Source organism: Formica exsecta, unplaced genomic scaffold (genome assembly GCF_003651465.1).
Source record: "Formica exsecta isolate Colony F162 unplaced genomic scaffold, ASM365146v1 scaffold245, whole genome shotgun sequence".
Classification (NCBI taxonomy): Eukaryota; Metazoa; Arthropoda; class Insecta; order Hymenoptera; family Formicidae; genus Formica; species Formica exsecta.
In genome coordinates this window covers 470529-493157 of record NW_021849727.1, presented here as the reverse complement: position 1 = coordinate 493157, position 22629 = coordinate 470529, and the positions used below count along the sequence as shown (strand labels likewise).

General features: G+C 37.7%; 1 protein-coding gene across 2 annotated transcripts in view; it reads right to left on the bottom strand.

Annotated features, from left to right (window-relative positions):
* LOC115236110 (alpha-mannosidase 2) overlaps positions 1 to 22629 on the bottom strand; it is a 134630-nt gene that overhangs the window by 83608 nt on the left and 28393 nt on the right. The window contains exon 1 of one of the 2 annotated variants that reach the window (XM_029808327.1): positions 462 to 1253. The exons of the other annotated variant lie outside the window; for it this stretch is intronic. The gene's annotated coding sequence lies outside the window, so the exon portion shown is untranslated. Of the gene's footprint in view, positions 1 to 461; positions 1254 to 22629 lie in introns of those variants that run through there. 2 annotated transcript variants of the gene reach the window in all.

The window sequence follows — 22629 nt, the reverse complement described above, 5'->3', positions numbered from 1 at the left end:
ACAATGGACTCGTTGTTGTACGTAGCTTTTCTTCAATGTTGATTCATATAAATACATTCATTTTAATTCCAGTCTGTTTGCGCAATAACCGAGCTGTTTTTTAAAGCTGTATATCAATTTTCAATTAGTTATTACTTTATGTTAAAATTATACATTATAGAATATGTTACTTTGTCTCTTTCTCTCTCCTCTTAATAAAATATACATTACAAATATATGTAATAATAATAAATTATTTTTATAAAAATATAAACTTTATATATAATTTATACACGCACAAATTGTAAAACAGGTTAATAAAAAATTCTTTTCACATAAAGTTTTATAAACAAAAGCCTTAGCAGTGATAAAATTAATTTATTTTACGATTTTATATATGATATATGTATTAATATATTTTCTAAAATGTAATTTTGTATTTTATTCATTAATTAAATTCACGGTTGCAAGTAGCATCGTACCTTAATGTCGATTACGCAAAGTCGGTCTGTGCTCCAATCTTCCGTTTCAACTGCGTGACCACGAAAAAGAAATCACGAGATGCTGAATTCACCGCTTGAACGAAATAGTTTTGACAGGTTGCCGGCTCTATTCGTTTCGTGTACGAGCCGAGTAATATACGAGGGAACTTTTTCACTGCCTCAGAGGCAACATCGTGTTTAGTAGAAAACCGAGTCACTTTCTTCAAATACATTTCTGCGAGCTGTATCATCTAGCGCTGCCTCGAGGATTTTCCGCGCGAGAATATCCATGAAATGTGCGCTGATTCAGTCGGAGAGATGTTTTCAAAATTATTCTGCACGTTGTTTAACACGAAAACAAAGTCCGAGAATCACTCAATATTCTTCTCACATTTTTGCTTTCCTCAAGAATGAAATCAATTGTAAGTTTGAATACAAATTGTCAACGTTACTCCTTACAAAATAAACGACTAACAACAAGTACTTACAGTAGCCCTTGAAAAAAATCAAGATGTACTTGAAAATTTGGAAAAAGAGATTCAAATTACTGTCTCTAATACTTCGCTACTCCAAGCTCGCCTATCTCTTATGCACCGAAACACGAAACACCGAGAGACTTGGCGCGCCGGCGCGCGCAAACACGACGGGAGGAATCTCTGTCAAAAACCCGTCGTCCCGAGGGGCGATTTTCACGGCGCGACCGCAACGATTCGTAACCATCGCGTTCGCGCTACCGCACGCGGGCTCGTCCAACCGCAACCAAGAACCACGCCGTACTAAACTCGCGGCACGGGCGGCGGAATGGTTTTGACACGCCGCCGGCTATATCCGCTTTTCCGCCGAGACGCGACAGTCGCGTGGGGCGCATGTGCCGATATAATCCACGTTTGTGCCATTCACCTACACACGCGTGCGTGCATGCACGCACGCGCGCGCACACACACACACACACACACACACACATGTCTACTGCATATGCGACCTCGACCGCGAGAGATAGGCGGAGTGCGCGATGGAGAACACGCATTCCGAGAGGACTCTCCACGTCCGTGGGATGTTTTGACTCGTAGAATAGGAGGAAATGCAAAGGGAGAGAGGGGAGGTCACCGCGAAGACTGTGACGTATGGTCAGGGTTCGCTTTTGTTATGGAAGAGCAGCATTTCTCTTTTTAATCTCGTGTTAAATAATAGACATAATTAATTTTCTATATTAAACAAGTCGGGCAATTTTTTAAATTTGTTTAAAAAAATGTTTGAAATTTCACAGATTCTATATTTTTATTTAACTAGCTAATTTTTACATGTCAGAATCAAAATTTGGTCACCGATTCGCAGACGAAAATCTTGATTCATCAAAAATATTGAAAATTGCGTAATGAAAAAATATTGCTTAATGTATTAATGAAACAAATGACTTTCTTAAAATCAGGTTGATGATTTTCATCCGACAATGAACCAGCGTGATTATCATCTGACAGAAACAGACGCGCGTTAAATACGCTGTAGAACTAGTAGGAATTGCTCAGAGTACTGCGATTAGCGTGCCTCTATTAATATTTACGCGCAACAACGATTGGATGTATATTGCAGCCATGAAAGCTGCATGCGCACGAGTATAACACACTGTATGTATTGCAATCATAAATTATTAACATAATAGACCATGATAATTCTACGCTCAAGCAGATATTGGGGCTAATCCTCTAACTTGAACAATTTACACAACATCCCGTGTTTCAATATTTTAATAAGAAAATATGCATTTATAATATTTGTTAGTTAAATGCCGAATTGCCCTTCTGTGCAACAGAATGACATAAAATATTAATAACAATGAATAGAAGAGTTTGTTGTAAAATATTTACTCTTAGAAAACTATGCACGAATAAAAAGAACTGTTTTATTTATTAATCCGAATCTATCCTTTAATAGAATAGCCGCGAATTAATTTTTTGATAAATTTATTTATTAATAATAAAAGAGTAATTTGTCAAGGAAAGATAATTTTTCACGATAAAATATTACAACATCTATTAATTTTAAATATCCAATGCGCCCACCCCTTTTGTGTAAAGACTCCATGATCGAGCTCGCTGTTTCAGCGCGAAAGCTCAGGAACTTTTCAATCTCGTAGAACAGGGGAGCATGGAGGGCACACTGACGTTGGCATGGGATTGGCACAGGTTCGAACTTGATCGAACGGCAATTACGTTGATTGAAAGGCCAACACGAGTGTCGCTTGCGTACCCGGAGACCCGAGGACCCCCCGCCGATCTCCAGTTGTTCACAAACACATCCTCGTTCCCCTGTCGACTAAACGAGGAGAAACCGAGGCGAAAACACATTTCTCAAAACATCCACAAACAATATCTCGAAATCTCGTTATTTCTTCGATCAAGCGCACGATACAACCAAAAGTTGTCGTGTATTTTGGAGATTCCTCTTTTCTCAAGAGATTAATATTGAATTAAAAAAAAGAATAAGAAATTCTATCAACATAATATTTTTTTATAACAGATGAACTTCATTAAAGAACTTGAATAAATGAGAACAGATGAACTTCATTAAAGAACTTGAATCATGGAATTATTGAATAAATGAAACTTTCTAAAAAATAAATTTTTAATTGTTGAATCTTCCTCAAAACTAATTTAAATTATGAGAATAATTAATTTTGATGATTTGGTACCAACTTCGGACATCGAAAAATGCTATTAAATTATCATATCGAATTGATTATATCAAAACGTAACGTGGAATCGTTTATCTGATCATATTAATATTCGCCGATAAGTTTAGCTTTCCATGGCATTCGAACGATTGAGATTCGTGGGAAGAAATACGGTGGAACAAGAAGGGGATACTGCTGCGCTTTCGCTACTCCGGAAATTGCATTTCTGGGTAATTGGATGGCGGATGTTTATGCGCGGAATTACATCGCCACAGAATCTGTCGTTTCAAGGTGTTATTACTTAATTCGCATCGGTATAGTTTTCGATACTTTCCGATCGCGCTATCGCCGCAAATTACTGGGTAATCTTGCAAAAATAAATCCTCGTCTTAAAATATTGCAAGAGACAAATCTGCATAAAATGTTGTGGAATAATTTAAAGTTCTTTAAGATTAAAGGACGACCAAGAAAAAGTAGAGTGTATTCAAGAGCGAAAAAGTGATAATTACAAAGTAATTCAAAATTAAAATTTTTAAAAGCTTTGATTTAATTATAAAGCATAAATAATAAAATTCTGTTTTTATTTAGTAATCTTCATTGAATTTTAATGAAAATTTGAGTTAAGATTTAATTAAAATAAGTTTCTTTCGTACTATGTTTTTGCTATGAAGAAATGGATTTTAAAATTTGTCTCTGAACCCTCTATATATGAAACCTCGTAGCCAGGAAATATGATTATTTTGATCGCCTTGAAATATTTTTTTTGCATTTAAACGTATTAATACGGTATAATAAATATTTCATCACGTTAATCAATTTAATCAATTAAAATTATTCACGGTATTTTTTATTTTCGGTTCAATATAATGCCTGTAGAATTGATGCGACATAGTAGTATAATTTCGGATCTAAGTTATGTACTTTGTGCGAGAAAGGTCAAGTTCTCATGATAATATCCAAGAGCACGTTCGGGAGTAACGAATTGAAGATATGTCGTAGGTTTAATTGATGGCAAATTCAGTGTTCCGGATCAGCTGTTATCTCGCAAAGAGAGACGGTGAGCCTCGCGTTCACAAGAACGATCAATTCATCGAGGCTCATCGATTTCACGTAATATCGAAGTATAAAAGTACTAATTATAAATTATTCGATCGTTTGAGAGAAATCTCCGTTATCAAAAATTCTTTTATAATTTCTTTTATAAAATTTAAAAAAATATTTTTAAAAGTTTCTTTTACAAAAAATTTAATTTTGCTATAAATCATTAAAAGAAATAATCGGCGTTCTATTATGTGATCTTTATCTATATATGATGGAAAAAATTAATAATTAATTCATATATTAATTATAAATTGTAATTTCAAAATTTTAATAATTAAAAGAACAGAAAAGAATTTCAAATTCTATATCAAATGTATTGTGTTTAAGCAGTAAAATTCAGTAAATTTATCATTCTTGACAAGAGATTGAGATTGTTCGGAAACGGATCTTTCAGATTCCTGCCCTTCGTAGCCCTTGCTCGTGTTCCACCCTCTATCGAAAGGGTCTAATTCGGTTTTCGATGGAGAGCGAGAGGGCGACCGGATATATAATTCGTTTGAAGTTTCAGCGCTATTTGCGTCGAAGAATTTTTTTATGCCCATCACCCGCGGCCTTTCGGGGCGTCGCGTCGCTTATGACAGGACTAATATCCGGTGTCTGACGCAAAAATCCCTCGTTCCTCGTCTGTCTTTCATTCCGAGTGAAACGAGAAATCAGCTTCGCCAGACCAACTTTGACGACAAACCAATGCGCGAATAAACGTGATTTTCGCGAAGGATATTTCAACGTTCAAATATACGAAAAATAATACTATCTTTATTTAATTATAAATTGAATTCACAAACATGTATTTTTCTTCTATCTCTACTTTTTGTTTTCTACGCGGAGAAAATAAATAGTTTAGCTTTACTATATTTTTAATCGATGTAGGTCTCTCTGATCTTTTTAACGAAATACATATCTTATAAAATATTCTAATTCGATTGTTATATACACCATTACGGAATATTTATCGTTAGAGATATTTAGAGAATATTTTAGAGAATATCTAGCGTAAACTATAATGCAACTGCGATAGTAGATCTGCTAATAATAGCCTTGTAATAGCCGTTGAGATGGAGGGTTTCGCTACCATTCGCCAGGCGAGGCAGTTTGTGAACAAAATTAACGCTCGATTTCCGCGATCGCTGTAAGCACGAACCTGCTCACGCGGCGACCTTTCGGATAATCCCGATACCGTGTATAAGGGAACCACCTATCAAACTTGTACTCGCGTAGTTACTCTCTCGTGCGGCTGCGACTCGATGCTCGTAAGCGAGTAAAGTTTGGGAATAGACATTCTCGAAAAGTGGCGCGCGAGCTGCTTCACGATTTATGACAAGATTTCGTTTACGGATTTCGAGCGCGAGGCGAATCTCAGGGAGGAAAGTCCCGGAGAGAAGCGCCGGTTCGGAAAACGTAACGACTATGTTAAGCAACTATGTTAATGAACGGAGATAAGCCCGAAAAATTGTTGCTCTTTCCAGGATGATGGAAAAGTCATGGGGATTTTTGATGGCGCCCAGAGACAAAACCCGAGCGAGAAGAATCTTTGCGAAATATTTACGCGCCCGAGAGCGAGCTAATCTGTGTGAAATATATTGTGTATATATATATACAAACTTGTATAATACATACAAAATATATACATATATGAAAAGAAAAGAAAAGAAAACCCCGGAGAGAGAAAGAGCTCCTGCAAGGATTCTGCAGAGATGCGGAGGCTACTGCATAATTCCGGTGTACGGCAGAAGCAGAACTATGTTCATGAGAAAAACACGAGGGTAACCGTGGAAAGCAGCTATTTTCTCTCTCTCTCTCTCTCCCTCTCTCACTTTCTCTTTCTTTCAAGCCGAGCTCTCTCTCTCTCTCTCTCGAGAACCTCCGACAGAATAACTTTAAAACGGCCGATATAATCGGATTAGCAGATGCGCAGCGAGCTGGCGCTGTTACTTTAGCTTAAAGTCGACGTTACGTCGAACAAAAATTTGCCCTCCGTGCTGAGATAAAAAGCAGCGAGTAAGTACCGTGGGCTACGTTTTCATGCAAGCTCTCGCGCAGATTTTCCTATTTTATAATAATATAATATAATTCGCGTATGTCTCTCATTGCATCGAGATCACGCTAATAATATATGTATATCATAAATAAAACGTTAAATTATTAATATGCAATTTGAGAAATATTTTCTCGATATTTTAAAATGCAATTTTTCAGTTATTTATCCTTCTCGGCAAAAGAAATGTCAAACAGATCGTTTGCTTTATGCAACAAGCTGCTACAAGAGAAACGTTAACTACGACATCCAGCAGATGAAGAATAAAACGCAAACGAAGTGTCTCTTCGCTTTGATAGAATGACAGATGCCATCGTTACTGTAATCAGCCGACATTATCAGTCGAGCTTTCTAGACGACCCGCAATGCAGAAAGAAAGGGAGGAAGAGAGGAAAAGAGAGAGAGAGAGAGAGAAAGAGGAAAAATTCATGGGTGGCGATACAATTCGTAAGTATGCAGGAAGTTCTTGTTATCTTCGTTACACCGCGATTACGACATTCTGTATCTGCTCTCCCTGAGAGTTCTTAATATTTCTCTCTACATTGCATCGCATCGCATACATCGTGTATGACAAGAGCTGATTTATATCATGAAAGGATTTATTGCGCGTGAATGTTTGTATATGCGATATCCTGAAAATCCTACGTAATATGATATTAACTCGATAATTTCCGAAGAATTTGTGCAAATTTTTTTCTATTGGAAAAATTCTATACTTCAATATTGAAATATTCTGCTGAATAAATTCTTTGTTAAAATAAAATATACTTGAAATTATGCGAGAGATAAATTGAAATTAATCTGAAATTTAATTCGCTACGTTTCATCTTAATTTTTAATATTGCCATACGATACTGGCAAAAAGATTGTTTTCAACTTCAATAGTTTCTTGCTATCGTTCTATAAATTTTCTGGGACACTCTATATAAAAGATCGCAATGTTCAAATTCTTTCACATGACATTAGTATTTTTGTTTCATTTCGTTGTTGATTTTAAATATAGAATACGCTACGTTCTCGTTCTTCATGATATGATTGCGAAACGCCCGAGGAAAAGCAAAACTCGATTATTTTCTCACATTCAGGAGAAGATCGATTCGACCCGATTGTCTAAAATTTTTATTGTGTTTACAAAAGAAATTGGAGAACACCAAGCCCGGGTTAAAATCGTAACGATCTTTCTTGTGTCTTGCGGCAAAACGATAAAAGTTGGCAGCTGACGTACAAGATGTCCCAGATTCACTAAGGAGTCTCTTTCTCGGATTGTCACGGATTTTGCATCAAATTAGAGACAGCTATTCTTTCCTCGCGAAAACTTTGTATGAGGCCATCGCAAGTTCTTAATTTTCACCATTAAATACCTTGACAGTTTAAGCCTTAAACTAAACTTCTCTTAAGATAAAGTTCTGTTGAAATTAACTAGACTATCAAACTCTTATCTACTAACACCTTGAATGGCTGACTCGGCAAAATTCCTTAATGTTCCAAATTGAATAACCGCACAAGTATATCGATATCTCCATTAAAGTAACTGACGTTTTTCTCAATTTGTTTTCTACCGTCTCTCTATTGAGAGAATATTCAACGCTTTTTATGTATGCTATATTAGGTATAATTAAAACCGGGCGTGACGCGACTTGAAGAGAATCAAGATACGCAACCGTCACGGAAAAAAACGCGTAGCTCGTCAATTGAAATATAGACAATCGAGCGTTACATCGCGTTTCGTATCCTGCGCAATAATATTCTCGCTTATGAAATATACCGGCGTTTTTTTCAGTCTCTCTCTGAAGTTTTTCCAGGCGTCCATTAACGTTTCGATTATCTACGTCGCGCCTGCACTTGCAACGCTGCAGTTTTTGTTGTCTTTTCAGGCAGCGTATACATAAAGCTCAGGACGCGAGTTTATTTCTTTCTACCTCTTTCTCTCTTTCCCCACGCTTTGTCATTGGAGCGCTTTCTCGCCATGGTTCGAATAAAGCATCGGGCATAAATAAAGAGTCGAAATAAAGCTATAATGCACGTGTAAATTTTTCGCATTGCATCGATTCGTTCGCCGTTCGGCGAGATACGCGGCGATCGGGAACAATAGTCGTCGATTCCGATAATTCACTACGGGCTCATTGACTCGATATTTTATCTCGGCTCTCTTCGTTAGTTCTTTTCATGCAAAATAATTTCAGAGCGACGTCGTTTATCCGATTCATCGATTTACGTAAAGTTTTTTCCGTGAACAACAGTCCGTGCATTATTAACGTTGGATATCGGCGCATAACGCCAACTATCTCGACGTTATAATAAAAAAAAAACCTGGAATAATTTATTTCAGGATTTATCTCGGATATATTATTTCCATAAAACGCTTTATACGGAATTAAAATATTACAATGTTAATCCATATCGGTCACATTTCTTATGCTCCAACAGTAATTCATCTGTCATGAGAGAGATTACGATAATTAAGTCTAAAGGATATGAGTCTTTAAAAAATATGAGCAAAGGCTGACTGCGTACAGGTCCAATACTAAAATTCGCGTTTTTTATCCGGCGAATTTAATGCATTGGAAGCAAAAAAAAAAGGAAAAGGGAAAGAAAGAAAAGAAAGGGGAAGGGCGCGCGAAGGAACGAGAGACGCGACAACGAGTGGGGATCGGACGGTTCGGATAATGTGCGCGAATAAATGTATATTTTTTCGCGAGATTACTGTCGTTTTTCAGCAGCTGCCCGAACCATTCTTGCGAGCACGGCGACAAATGGCATCCCTGATCGTCCATTGGCGCTAAAACTGCGCGTTTTGTCTCCGTTACAGATGCGCGTGCATCGAAAACGCAGTTTCGGAAAAGCGGTCGTTCCGAAAATTATTTCCCCGCCGTGCTATTAATTGCTGGTGTATGTCTGGAAAATTTATGCGGCAAAAGAAAAAAAAAAACGCGGAAAGATGTGCCTCGAACAAGAATAAAAAAAGCATATATGTTGGGTAAAAAAGTTAATATATAACGATTACAATGGATAAGATTGAAATATTTCCAGGTTAAATACGGGTGTAATAAAAGTGGCATATCGAGATAATTATCATATTTCAGACACAATTATAATCGAATAGTATAATCGCGTTATTTTAACTTGCGCGACGATATTATCCATAAATTATTTTTAATTATATATCGAATATAATCGCGTATGATATATATTATATAACTAAAATATATTATCATTATATTGTAACTGCCAAGAATTTATGGTAAACGTTGAAGGATAACGATAATGGTAATGGCAAAAATGTATACGCAAAAGATATAATAAAATAATATTATATAATAAAATAACACACGCGCACAGTTTTATTGCGAGACGATAAAGCTCACGAGTGCGCGAGCGATTTGGATCATCCTGAGAAAAAGATTCAACGACCAATCGCATATATCGCGTATCGCATCGTGGAAGGAAGTAAAGGAAGTCGGCATGAATAAAAAAAAAAAGGGACAAAATGGAGAATAGGAGAAGACAGAGCGAGATGTGTAAAAAGCTGAAACTATTATGACAATCGTAAAGAGAAACATCTAACGCGGATCACATAGTGACGAGTCGAACGGCATAAAGTGCAGAGCAAAGTGCATTGCCACCGCTAGCGGAAAAGCACTCTAACCGCATTCTTTATGCGTACTCGTAACCGCTTTTCTCGCTTCAAAACACGTCCGAGTGTCGATAACTTTTGTCGCGCTCGTTTTTACCAAGTATCTCGTCGCCTTTCGTCATCCTTGTCCATTCGAAAACGTCGCGACAATCGAAAATCATGTAAAATAAAGGTTCTGACGGTAGAGGAAAAGCACGAGACAGGCAGGATAGACAGTTTTGAGACAGTACGCGAACCATGATTTCTTTCTTTTCAGAAAAAGATGCACAGATTTTGTACATATTTACATAATCCTAGCTCACGTTATAACACAAAATTCAAAATAAAATTATAACATAAGGGTAATTTCTATAATAATGTAAAACTATCTCTTTTATATAATTTTAAAAGAATTATGTATTGCGGATTATGTCTTTTAAAGTCTAATACTTTTGTTTAACTTACTGTTAGATTATACTAAGAGTTTGAATTTTTATAATAGATTTTTATATCAATTAGAGAGATAAAACTATAACAAACAAAAGAGTTGGTAAAATAAAAGTTAAAAACTTATTAAATTTAATGTAAGTGATGACAACTTTGCATATAAATAGTTAATCAGAATAATTACAAAATTATTTTATAATAATTTATTTAAAAAATTTCGAATATTATATACAAATGTAATAAACGATAACATTTAACTGTTTATTTTCATAATTTTTAACACAACATAACAAAAAGGTGGCAGGGAAATTAATAATTAAAAAAATCAAAGTAAAGCAAGAAAGAGAAAATATTTGTAAACAATCTAAATCTCAAAAGTTCTCTTAAAGTTAATATTTTATGGTTCAAATAATAAAGCAATACACACACGGTAATGTAATGATATAACACTTGCAGTAAAATTCAGCTTCTGCCGGCAAGTCAAAGATAATATAATGTACCCGCCGGCGATAATGGTTTATCGACAAGATTATATTATAATAAGCTCCGTTCTCTCTCTCTTTTTCTCCTTCTCCTGTGCACTTTCACTGTCTATATCGTATCCTATCGACAACGATAGCGCGTCGCCTGAAGGAGGTTCGCGAGAAAACTGCATTCGGCCCGAGTGACTCGGGTCGAAAGGCCATCGGCCAGACAACCTACCTACGAATCTGGCCAACTAATACTAAGTGGCCCACCCATGGGACCCAGACGGCGATTGGCTCGCATACGGTACACACACGCATTCTCGCCCTATCTTTATTTCTCTCGTATACGCGCGATGACGCACGAGGGACGATCTCGTATATCGAGGAGACACACGACACACACGATTGCCGCCGGTGTGTGTTACAACGAACGGGTATTTCAGCATCAGAAGGGAGTATCAGCTTGTCGGCGAAAGAAGATGCCACGCGTAACGCGAACGTTTGCGAGAGTGAACAAACGTTTCAAATAAACCCCACCGCCGCTTCGTATGACGCAGGTCGAGTAAAGACGAAACGTAAACAAACTGAATACACAAAGTGCTCCGAGATTGGCGCTAAATATTTTCCATCCCTTTCATTACAACGATGCGAGATGTCTATACAAATATTTTATGCGTTTCAAGGAGTGTGCATATCTTTTCCATTTGAGTTATAAATTCTCTTGCCAGACATTTCAATCGGAAATTTTAATAGAATGTTTGAATAATAGAAAAAGATGGAACGCGCGAATTATATTTAATTGATTTTTTTCGGAAATATATGTTTGTCACAGATGTGACATATACAGTTTCGTATACAATATTCAAATGTTTACAACAAAACGCACATGGCGCTACGATATACAGCACCGAAAGAGTTAAAATTCCGTCACGTGCGTACTACGAGTGCCAAGTGCATAGGAACCAGTTACCGAGTGTGCTGGTTACATAATCTCGCAGTCTAAACGTAGAACAAACTAGTCAACTGGTCGGTCATTCATGCCTCGCGAATGCAAGATACATTCGACGGGAGTTAATGAAATCTCACACAATCGGACATTTGTGTCTTTTTTTGTTAACCGAAATAATGTCTTCGTCAAAAATTTTCAGATTTTAATGTCATATTAGTTAAGTGGTAACGTGATAAGAGACGCGATAAGACTTAATAATCGATAAAAATTAAGAAACTATGTTACAAAAATTAAGATATTTAAATTAAATAAATGTGCCCAGGATATATTAAAAATAAAAATTTCAAAATTACATTTCCTTACTTCTTTGATAAGATATGAAATAATTCACGTATGAAATTATGATCGTATTAGATATGTCAGACGTATATACGGTCTGTATTCATATTCATACGCAATTCGTGACTCAGTTGAAGGTCTGTTTAAGTATTCAAACTGCTGTATATTCAAGTAAGACTCGCTTCGCGAATAAATTTGGAGCAGCGAAAGCGGAAATCTGAGTTCGCGCGGCGTGTAGGAAAATCGCGAAACTCGGTTGTAGTTTCGACGTAGAGAATCGACTGTCAGGAGAGTTCGCTAAAATCTCAATGGAAATCGGGAGAAGTAGGCGATATTCGCGCGAAAACATCGCATCGGGATGAGAAAAGTTCGCGATATTTTCCAATGAATTTTCGCGATACGAATAAACAGGAAAACGTTAGTGAGAAAAAAATTGCCTGCCCGCGGATAGTCAAAGTTTATCAGAGCAAAACTACAAGAATATAATTATATATTTATCCCGCTCTCCGAGTGAAACTTGGAGTTAAAAACTTTGAATCCGAAACTTCAAATTAAAGCTTCACTTTAAAATTCTTCAATTAAAACTTGGAATTAAAACTGACGACGGCGGCGAAAACGCCCGAGCAGCAGCACAACGTGTGGTCGCGCGGTTTCTTCGCCGAATGATAACTCGCGCGTTTAACTACCGCAATCAGTATGTAGAGCGGAGGTTCGCGCGAGTTGACTCGGCGACTCGGATATGCAGAGAACACGACGTCCCACATACATTGTGTATGTGTATCATTTACACAGGCAGTCATTCACGTCGCCCGAGAAACGCGCGCCCGCGCGCGCCCGAGCAACGTTAATCCAGTTGAACCGGAGACGTAAATGGCGTCGGCGGCGCGGTCGTGTTTCCACGTTATTTCGGTCGTTACCGCCGGCGAATAGCGTAATGTCACCGACGACTGTTTGCCCGATGCTACCCCAAATTTCGGGGCTCGAGAAGCCGCGAAATTCGCCAAGGAATTGGGTTGACTCAACCGAACTTGGTCGAGTGCGCCAACTCGCTCGCGAATTAATAATGGTAACAAGTTGAATTAGGGTAAAGTTAATATTACATCCGGTGGAGGAGTCGCGCGAGAAGACAGAATCGATGATGCTGCGCTCGTGAATTAATAGTTTCGACGCGCACACCCTTGATTCCTTCAAGGACCAGCGTCCTTGAACAACTTGCCAAAGAACTTCAGAACTTTGACAATGTTCTACTAAATCCGAGAAGCATTACGGCAAAAGTAGGAAAAACGAGGGGATGACAAATTCAGGATTGACGCATGTGGGAGGTCCCATCATCTTCTTCGAGCCAGAGTTTTACACGTGGAATTTATCACATCTCCCTCTTTACTTTTCGACTTATTCTTCTGCAAATCTCCCGTCGAGACCAACAATACGACTTAAAATACAATTTTCGTATTAAATATTTCGCAAAAATATTATTCAAGAAAAATTTGTATTATTTTAGCGATAATTAAAAAAAAATATTTTTTATTCGCATGCTTCTTTCATTGTTGCAATAATCTAAAATATGCGACAATAAAAATTTTCCACGGGATAATTATTTTTTCATCGCAATCGTTTTTGCAATTAATGATCAATTATAAATATCGTTATAAATGCGATACCAAATTATATCTGTCGAGTACTTTTACGCTGCGCAGAAAACTCGAGACCGCGGTATAATCGTCTTACACGCTTACGCATTTCCGACGGGAGTTTTGACTTTGAAGCGGCCGAAAAAGAGAGAAAATAAAAAGACGCTCAAAAAGGCGGCAAAAATTAGTTACGAACAAAGCCCACGAGTATCCTTCCCGCTCACCTGAACTTTCTACTCGGTGCAGATGCACGCGCGAGGTATGCTGTCGTTCTCCCTTTTACATAGCATTTTTTTATATAGTGCAAGCTTAGCGCATGCTTCGCGCGAGCAAGCGAGGTCGCGCGTCTGCACAAGTTAATTTTCAAACTACCTCGATGCCTGGATCCTTTGATGCATTTTGATCCTTGACGCTGAAATATCGCAGCGCGAAAAAGGACGGATAGAAACAACAGTTCTATCGCTCGGACGACAAAGTTAATGTATCGCTGCGCACATGTACATTCGTGTTTTCCCAACAAAATATTTATGACATTCATTTACGAGAAAGGAGTGGAATTGCACGCACGTGCGTGTGTACGTATGCGTGTGTTGGCGCGCGCGTATAATTGAAAATACGCTGTTACAAATTCCCTTTAAACCAAATACCGAGCTCTCGATCGCGTTTGCTATTCCTTTTTTTTTTTTTTTTTTATTTCCAGCGACGTTCGTTGTTGTCGAGCGTGATAAACGCTCCTGTATCGTTTGCGAACAAACAGCTGAAATTAATTATTCGAAGGCATAGGGAATTATAAATAATCTGATTTATTCTCGTATCATTACGCGTTTGATCGTGCTATTGATTTCGCGTCAATATTCCGTTCCTAGGTCGTTTTTGTGAACGTAGCACGCATTACATTGTTTGACTTGCGAAATTAATTTCACTTTATTCGATCAAAAATTATAAAATCACCAGAGATGTGAATATATAACAAATATTTATATTATTTATTTTACATATTTCTCAATTTATTTATATGTATATTATTTAAAAAGAACGTATTCATCATTTCTCTTCCCTTTACTTCGTATAATCATATGTTTCATCGAATAAATTCAAATAATATAGAAAGAGAGAAGAGAGAGGGAGGAAAATTTGGCAGAATCGCTGAGAACAAAGCCCTCCATCATCGAAACTCGGGTCGGAGACCGAAGATGAGTAGTTTACAGGCCGAGCATCTGGCTACCAATCACCGCGGCCATTTGGCAACACGTGCATCCGGACAAGATCGCGTTAACCAGTACATGTCCCGAGTTCCCACAAAGGGCCACCGGATGGCTTAACGCGCAGTCGGAAGACTGCACTGTCTGGTCCCCCTCTCGAATAACGGCGGGCGCCATACGAGAAATCACAGCGGGGGACAGGATAAAGCCAAAGACCGCCGCAATTGCAGCAGAGAGGAAGGAGGAGGAATAGTAGTTAAGACCCGAGATTTATTTGGCAATTTGGCGCGAGTCCCCGAAAAGGCTTCTTCGCGGCAAAAGTTAGCGAATTCTTTCGGGTCACTTCTCAAGCGAAAGAACGGCCGGACTGTCGCGACATTTTCGTCCGAGCATGCAGGGAAGAATCGGCGAACCACTACTGACAAGCTTAATCCGAGACATCTCTAAACGTTATCTCTAGAAGCGCAAGTACAAAGAATACAAGTAGAACAAGACTATCCAGAAAAAGTTCTTACGGAGAATTCTTGAAACTAAAGGGGTTAAAGATCGTACACGACAGACACGTTTTATCTTTTCCTGTCGTCCGTCTTATTGCTTTTCACGATAGCGTAATACGATGCGACATCGCGATGCGCATCCGGCCGATGCGATCCTTTCTCTCTTTCTCGTGACAAAAGGTTATTAAATGTCACAAGGTTTTCCTGCTGGTTGGAAAACTCGGGCAGACGAGTGAACCACTCGCAAATCTTGTTATAAATCACGACTGGAATTGAGTCGGCCTAGACAAGAAGAGAGAAAAGCGATCGTAAAATCGCGTCGATTTTGGAATGAAAAGACTCCCTCTCGTGCAAATATGCATATTTTACGGCGATCTTTAATCTCGCGTGGATCTTTTATATTTGTCATACAAATCGCTAACTTTAAAGAACGCAACTCTCGGAGCAACACACACCTGATATACTTAATTAATGTTGCAAAATTTCACGATAAGTATTAGTCTTTGATTAATTTTTCGTCGGCGAGACATCATTTTTTACGTTCGGAGAAGCTAAACTTAAAATTATGAAAATAAAATTAAAAACCTTTTTCACAGAGTAAACAAGATTCTCCATAAAAAAATATGAATAGAAGCGAGAAAAAATTAGCGGACGGCAAACAAATTTTCAAAAATTAATTTAATTCCATGAACAAGCGATATGTCGATCAAATTTTCGTGCAAAATTCGCAAGAATTGCTTGGCCAGCAATTTGCAGTCGAAGAAACAGACTTAGAAAGAAGAAACGGTAGATCAAAGAGTATTCCGGAGTACTTGGAACGATGCCACGTATTATCGATGATCGAAAGATCGGGCCGACGAAATGAGCAGAACGGAGGCTTCGTCGATCGGGTTTCAGTCGATTCGCCAGTCATAAATCGTTGGGTAAAAAAATTCGCTGAGATGAACGACGTCGGAAAACGCCGACCATGAAAAGAGCGATCGCGCGCGAGAAATAATAATCTGACAATATGGAATCGTTATTAAAGTTGTAACGATTTCTTCCGGATTTATGGCCTAGATCAGATATATAGAAAAATCATATTTTTTTCTAGAACATGTAGCAAGAATTAAAAACTCTAATAAATCAAATTGAGAATTTAATTTATAAGTAACAGATTGTATCTTAATCGTCAATTTAAAAACATTGTAAATATAATTGTTAATACAGAAATAAAGATTTCACTAATTTACGTAGAATGTGAGAGCCTGCACGTTAGTATTATCGACAAAATGATTGCCCTTTCTGCGTTTAATGGTAATGCTAATGGTCATGTAACGATTTTTCATTCACGATGCACACAATACAGTTGTTCTCGCGTAAAACAAACGACAAAGCAACGCGACTGGATCGATAACCAATATCCAGAGAAACTAGATCCCTTCTCGTACGGAAAACTACTTTTCTTCGTACAGACACCTTCTCGTTGCCCTATCCGCGCACGTACGATATTATACGCGTGTGTTATAGGCCGCGCGATGGATGTGTTATATTCGCGCCTCGCCATCATAATCCGATGCACGCCGCCTTGCGTAGGCGTTCCATTTTCGTAATTTTGCATGCACAATAAGCACGCCTCAATACTCGCGTTCTCGAGGCGTATCACGAGGCGACTTTTAATATGCAAATTATCCGCGAAGCATGCGGCCAAAATTGTGTTGCATGTCCGCGCAGTAGAGAACAGTAATTTTACATTATTATAGCAATAATAAGATAACGACCTCTTATCAATGAAATACTTCATTAGAAAGTTAGGCGTTAATAACGGGACCGAAATCAGTATCAGAACATGCATATAAATTATGCGGAAATATAAATACATGAAATACTAAAAATGCGGATACAATTTTTCGCAGCTTTGAATCATACGAATCGGCATCGTTCACTCGTATTTTATGCTTTGTAAAGAGATCAATCGCTATAAATTAACGGAGACGCGGAGAGAAAGGAGCAAAAAAAGCGACTGTTTCCGCGATAATCGCAGGAGATCGAAGGGATGAAAAGAGAATACGCTTTAAGGCCGTATTTTATGACGAAGGCGGTATAAGCGAGCAGGATAACTGGCAGAGAAAGAGAGAAAAAAGATGAAAAAGAGAAGATGGGCTGTGCCGGAAAGGCCGGAACGAGCAAAAAGAGATCGCGATGTAATTATACGGGTGCGATGATACGAAGGTCTGCTCGAAAAAGCAAAAGTAATCGGCCGAATCGATAGGCGGATATAGAAACTCTCTCTCTCTCTCTCTCTTTCTCTTTCCCGCATTCACACAATCTATCGTTCTCGATTCTTTTTCTTTGCGGTTCCCTTTTGTTCACTCTCTTCCTCCTCTCTCGCCCCGCCCCATATAATGTGCTATATTCTGAATTCAACTCAATGTACGAACCGACATACGTACCCAGAAACTTCTGGTCATACACGCTCTGAATAGCTTCATATTTCGCTCCGGTAACGAAATTCTTTAATACCGGTAACAAGCGAATGCCAATAAGATTTCTCTGATTTTTTCGATGAAACGCGTGAGTTCGCACGCAAACACGAGACGATCGGATGATATTACTTAATCGCGTTACTTTCAATTAGCAAATAGAATTAGACTGTAATAAAAGTATCGAGAAATGTGATACTAGCACTAATAAACAACCTTCTCTACACAAATAAATGTGTGGACGATATTAATAAATTATATATTATTACTGGCAAAAAGTCGTAATTGCTCGGTTGTAAAGTATAAAAAATCGATGTATAAATATTAGTACTGATTTTAAAATGGCTAAAAAGCCGCTTTTTTATCGCGCAAAAATATTTCGCAAAATGGGAAACAAATAATTCATTAAGCGAAACATAAAAAGTTTTTTTCGACAAAACTGCTTCACAATTTCCATATTATCCAATTCCATTATACTACAATAACGCCCGTTAACAAAACATTTTTTTTTTTTTTTTTAATATTATATATGTGTGTGTAAAATACAAGAGAATTTCGACAAGAGGGAAAATCCATGGCGATAATTGAGCTATCAATTTCCCGGATTTTGCCCAAGGGGCAGTCCTCCTCTATTGTTCGTTGTCTCTCTCCCTCTCCCTCTCTCTCTCTCTCTCTCTCTCTAACTGTGATTAACGAAATCACATGCCGTTCATTAGGAAGATCTGGCAAAACTATTTCTCCGAGGTTTCGTACCGGCTGCGCCGTGAATTTCATCGTGATGCAGTTTCAAGCGCGGCTCGAACGGACAATGCATACATAGCTCTATGCTCTCCGATTTTACGACGAGGTTCCAAAGGGACTGTTTAAGTCCCGTCATTAAGCTCGTAAACACGCTTCTAATGCTATGACACAAAGACGACGAACGTACAACGGAAGCTCAAGCTGAAAGCAAGCTGATGGTACAGCTAAAGAAATTGTATCTTACGCATGTATAAATGACTACTATGTCGTTGTTGTTTTTTTATTACGAATCCAAAGAATAGAATGTTTTGCCAAGAAAGAACTTATCGTTCATAAGAAAAAAAGACAGTTTAATCTTTTATATTCAAGATACAAAGGAAAGAGAGTAACGAAAATTATATATATATTTTTCAATACATATCGACAAACTTTACTGCATATATATATTATATTTGATTAAATTTTTCATTAATTTATAATTATACTTGGCTAATTTTAATTTTATCCCAAGTCATTATTCAAATCAATTAATACGTTTTAATCATCAACATAAAAAATTAACGTTAAATTACACGTTAGATAAAGCGTTAGTTTCTATAAGATTGTAAAAGAGACGCACGGTCGTGCGTCGACGGGAAATTGTGGTCGTTAGAAACGGTCGTCGAGTCCGTTAACAATGCAACAACAATCGTTAACTCGAAATACGTGTCAGAAAGTAGGTTAACTGTAGTGGATACTACAGATCGCGTATACAGAACGCGCGAGGACATCCCAGGCATTCGCGGCGGCATTTCGAGATAACAAAACGCTACACAATACCTGAACGTTTCTAATTGTGACAATGACTGTTTCTCTTTGCGCGAGAGCACATCCAATCTTTCGATAAGGAAACCGCTTTACGCGCAGTTGATAAGGACCCATCTCTCAGCGACCATTCCACTCCATTCCCGCCGATAAAAATGATAAATAACGCGATAGGTTGTTCTCTTTTTTTCGTTTAATCACGATCTTTCGAGCGTGTAAATTTAACAACCATTTTATTAATCGTGTATTAGCCGACACAAATTAGTACGATAAATTATCGTACGAGATATGACCCTGCGATTAAACTTGTCGCATTAACGGGCCCATTAAAAGGAGAGAGAAAAAGGGGAGAAGGAAAAAGAGAGGGAAGGGGGAGATTCGATATTAAAATTATCTCCCGGTAAAATTACACGACGGCCAAATAACTCAGAACCGCCCAATTATCCCGCGGCGCAATTACCACTATCTCTCTCTCTTTCTCGATTAGGTCTCTGTTAGAATTCCGCTAAGTTCGAGCTAGGACTCCGTTAGAGAGAAATGGGTTACAACAAAGTTACTCTCAATTAAATCTGGCACGATTTTCAGTAGGAGAACTAAATTGAATCCTATGTTTGAACATTAGTCGTCTTATACGCGCTCTTAATTAACACTTCTAGTCGATGTAACTTTAAGTCCTAATTATGGGATGTAGTATTAAGTTTAAGCTACGATTACTCAGGTTATACAATTCGATCTAAGAAATAAATAACAAAAATGAAAACATCTTAGAAAAATATTTTTTAAATAATATTTTATACACTGCATATTATAAATAGATATTATGTGTGTCTGCTTGCTTGCATTAATTTTATATGTACTTTATAAAGAATCTTGCAAATTAGTATCCATAATTTTTTACAGTATTACACGTACGATTTTCACCGAAAATTTTTCTCACTTAAAATGAATCTTATTTACAACGTGGCGTATCGCTCCCAGGATGAAAAAAAATATACACGTTTTTTATTACTCAAAAGTTACCGCATTTATCGCGAACATCCTCGGCGGTATTGCGCTCGCCTCGAAATGCCTAGCTTTCGTGGCGTGACTCGCGGCTGTAAATCAGTATCCGCACCCTCCCTACGGCGTAACCGCCATCATAATCCCCCTTCGTCCCGGAACGTTATAAATGCCGTCGTACTTCATATGCATTGCGCGGCGCGCAATAAACGTGACGTCAACCGACGACGGCATCAACGGCAAGCAGGATCTTTGATCCCGAGTTCAACGATCAAAGAGTGAATTTCCCATGTGAGGCCCAAAGGCCATTTTCATTACGTTGCTCTATGATCCGATTTCTTGATAAAACTATAATGGAATCTCCCACAACTATTTTTTATCGAGATTAAAAGAAGATTATTATACAAAAACTCTCGAGAATTGGAAAATTTAAATCAAATAGAACAAAGCCAATAAAATAAGATACGAATATGTAGAAAAAAAAAATACAAGAGTCCAGAAAGATTCGAAATTTCAATATACGTAACTTTACGATAAATTCCCCTTGAGCAAAGATAAAAATATATTTCGCATAAAAAGTGAAATTGTACCGTGAAAGCAATTGTATACATGTGTAATTTCAATTTTTTTCATCGCTTCGGCGTCACGCTAAATTATGTTAAGTTTCGCGAGTCCGTGACACGCGATAGAGCGAGGTTTCACGAGCGGGTTTCGCACCAACGTTGCGTCACGAAAGTTTCGGAGCGTTTAATGCATTCTTGAATATGACGTCTTGCTCGGAAAGCGAATTCGTGCGCGGCCTCATCGTCAATTACATTTTTCTCCATTCCATCGCGGCCGCGGTATTACGGACGGCTGTAATTTCTGTATGCATCGCTTTATTTATGACCCGGACCCGCGCGGCCGCCGACTCTACGACCTCAGTGCACGCAGAACAAGAGAAGGAAAGGGAGAATCTCCCAGTTCAACGGCAATAAAGATGTTACTTTTCCTCCGCCTAATAAATACTTATTTACATCCCGTTACATTTTTCATTCTACCGCCTCCTCGACCAGCACACAGCTTTCTATACTTAATGATTGTATTGTGCAAGGAATTAAAATTGAATGTAACTTTTGCACGCGAATCATTAGTATTCGACAAAATACACGACATGGAATCGAGGAAAAATTAAAAACGTAGTTCGTCAGTTATTGTACCAATCTATATTTACATTTTGATACTTTGATCGAACAATTAAATAAAAGAGGAAAATTTTATACTAAAATTATATCCTCTCATAAACTTATTATACATGCGAGATACGTATTTGAATTAAATTCAAGTAAAAAGACGGTCTCATAAATCGAGCTTCTCTCTGCACCGATTCTTAAATAAATTATTTCAAACCGCCGTCCCGGCTTCAAAAATGACAGTTTTTCCGTTAATCTGTGACTCGCAAATTATTACCAGAATATTCTACGTGCTCGCTTTTAGATGCGTAATCTCGTCGTCGTCTCTCAGATGCTCGCGCTTTCTACGGCGTTAGCAAAGAGGAAAAAAGAGAAACACTCAAACTTTGACCTATACCAAGGTAACTTCATCCGGCGATTAAACCGTTGTCAGAGGGTAAAGCTCGCGTTAAGTATTAAAGCTCCTTTTAAATTATGATTCCTTCCTACGCTATCCTCTCTTTGCAAATAGCTCAACAAAACTCTCGTAATATAACCTTGCTTAAATTTCCATCCTTTACAGAAATTTCATTTTGACGAGCGCGAAACTAGGGCGATGTGTGCAAACACATTATATTATCTGCAACCACGAGATGCATTTCAATAAGGATTGTACTTATCCATCTAATCCCGCTTGGCATTATATTGAAAATATCTTTTTCTTAGTTATTTCATATATACATATAGAACTCATCAATAATTCATGTAATCATGATGATGATCATGATAATTAACTTTATTATTGATGAAACATTTTATACATTTGATATATATATATATATATGTAAAAGAGCAGTCTATTATGTATATTATATTAAACATTTAATTTATAAAAATATCCGTTGCGCATTGTATCTCCTATATATATATACGATGGTAATGTAGCTTTTACATGATCCATGTCGTACTATCGAGTATCGAATGGTATGTCAATATATCGGTCGATATCATCATGTTTCATAACGCAAAGATTGTTCGCGTCATTCGAATAGGAAGAGC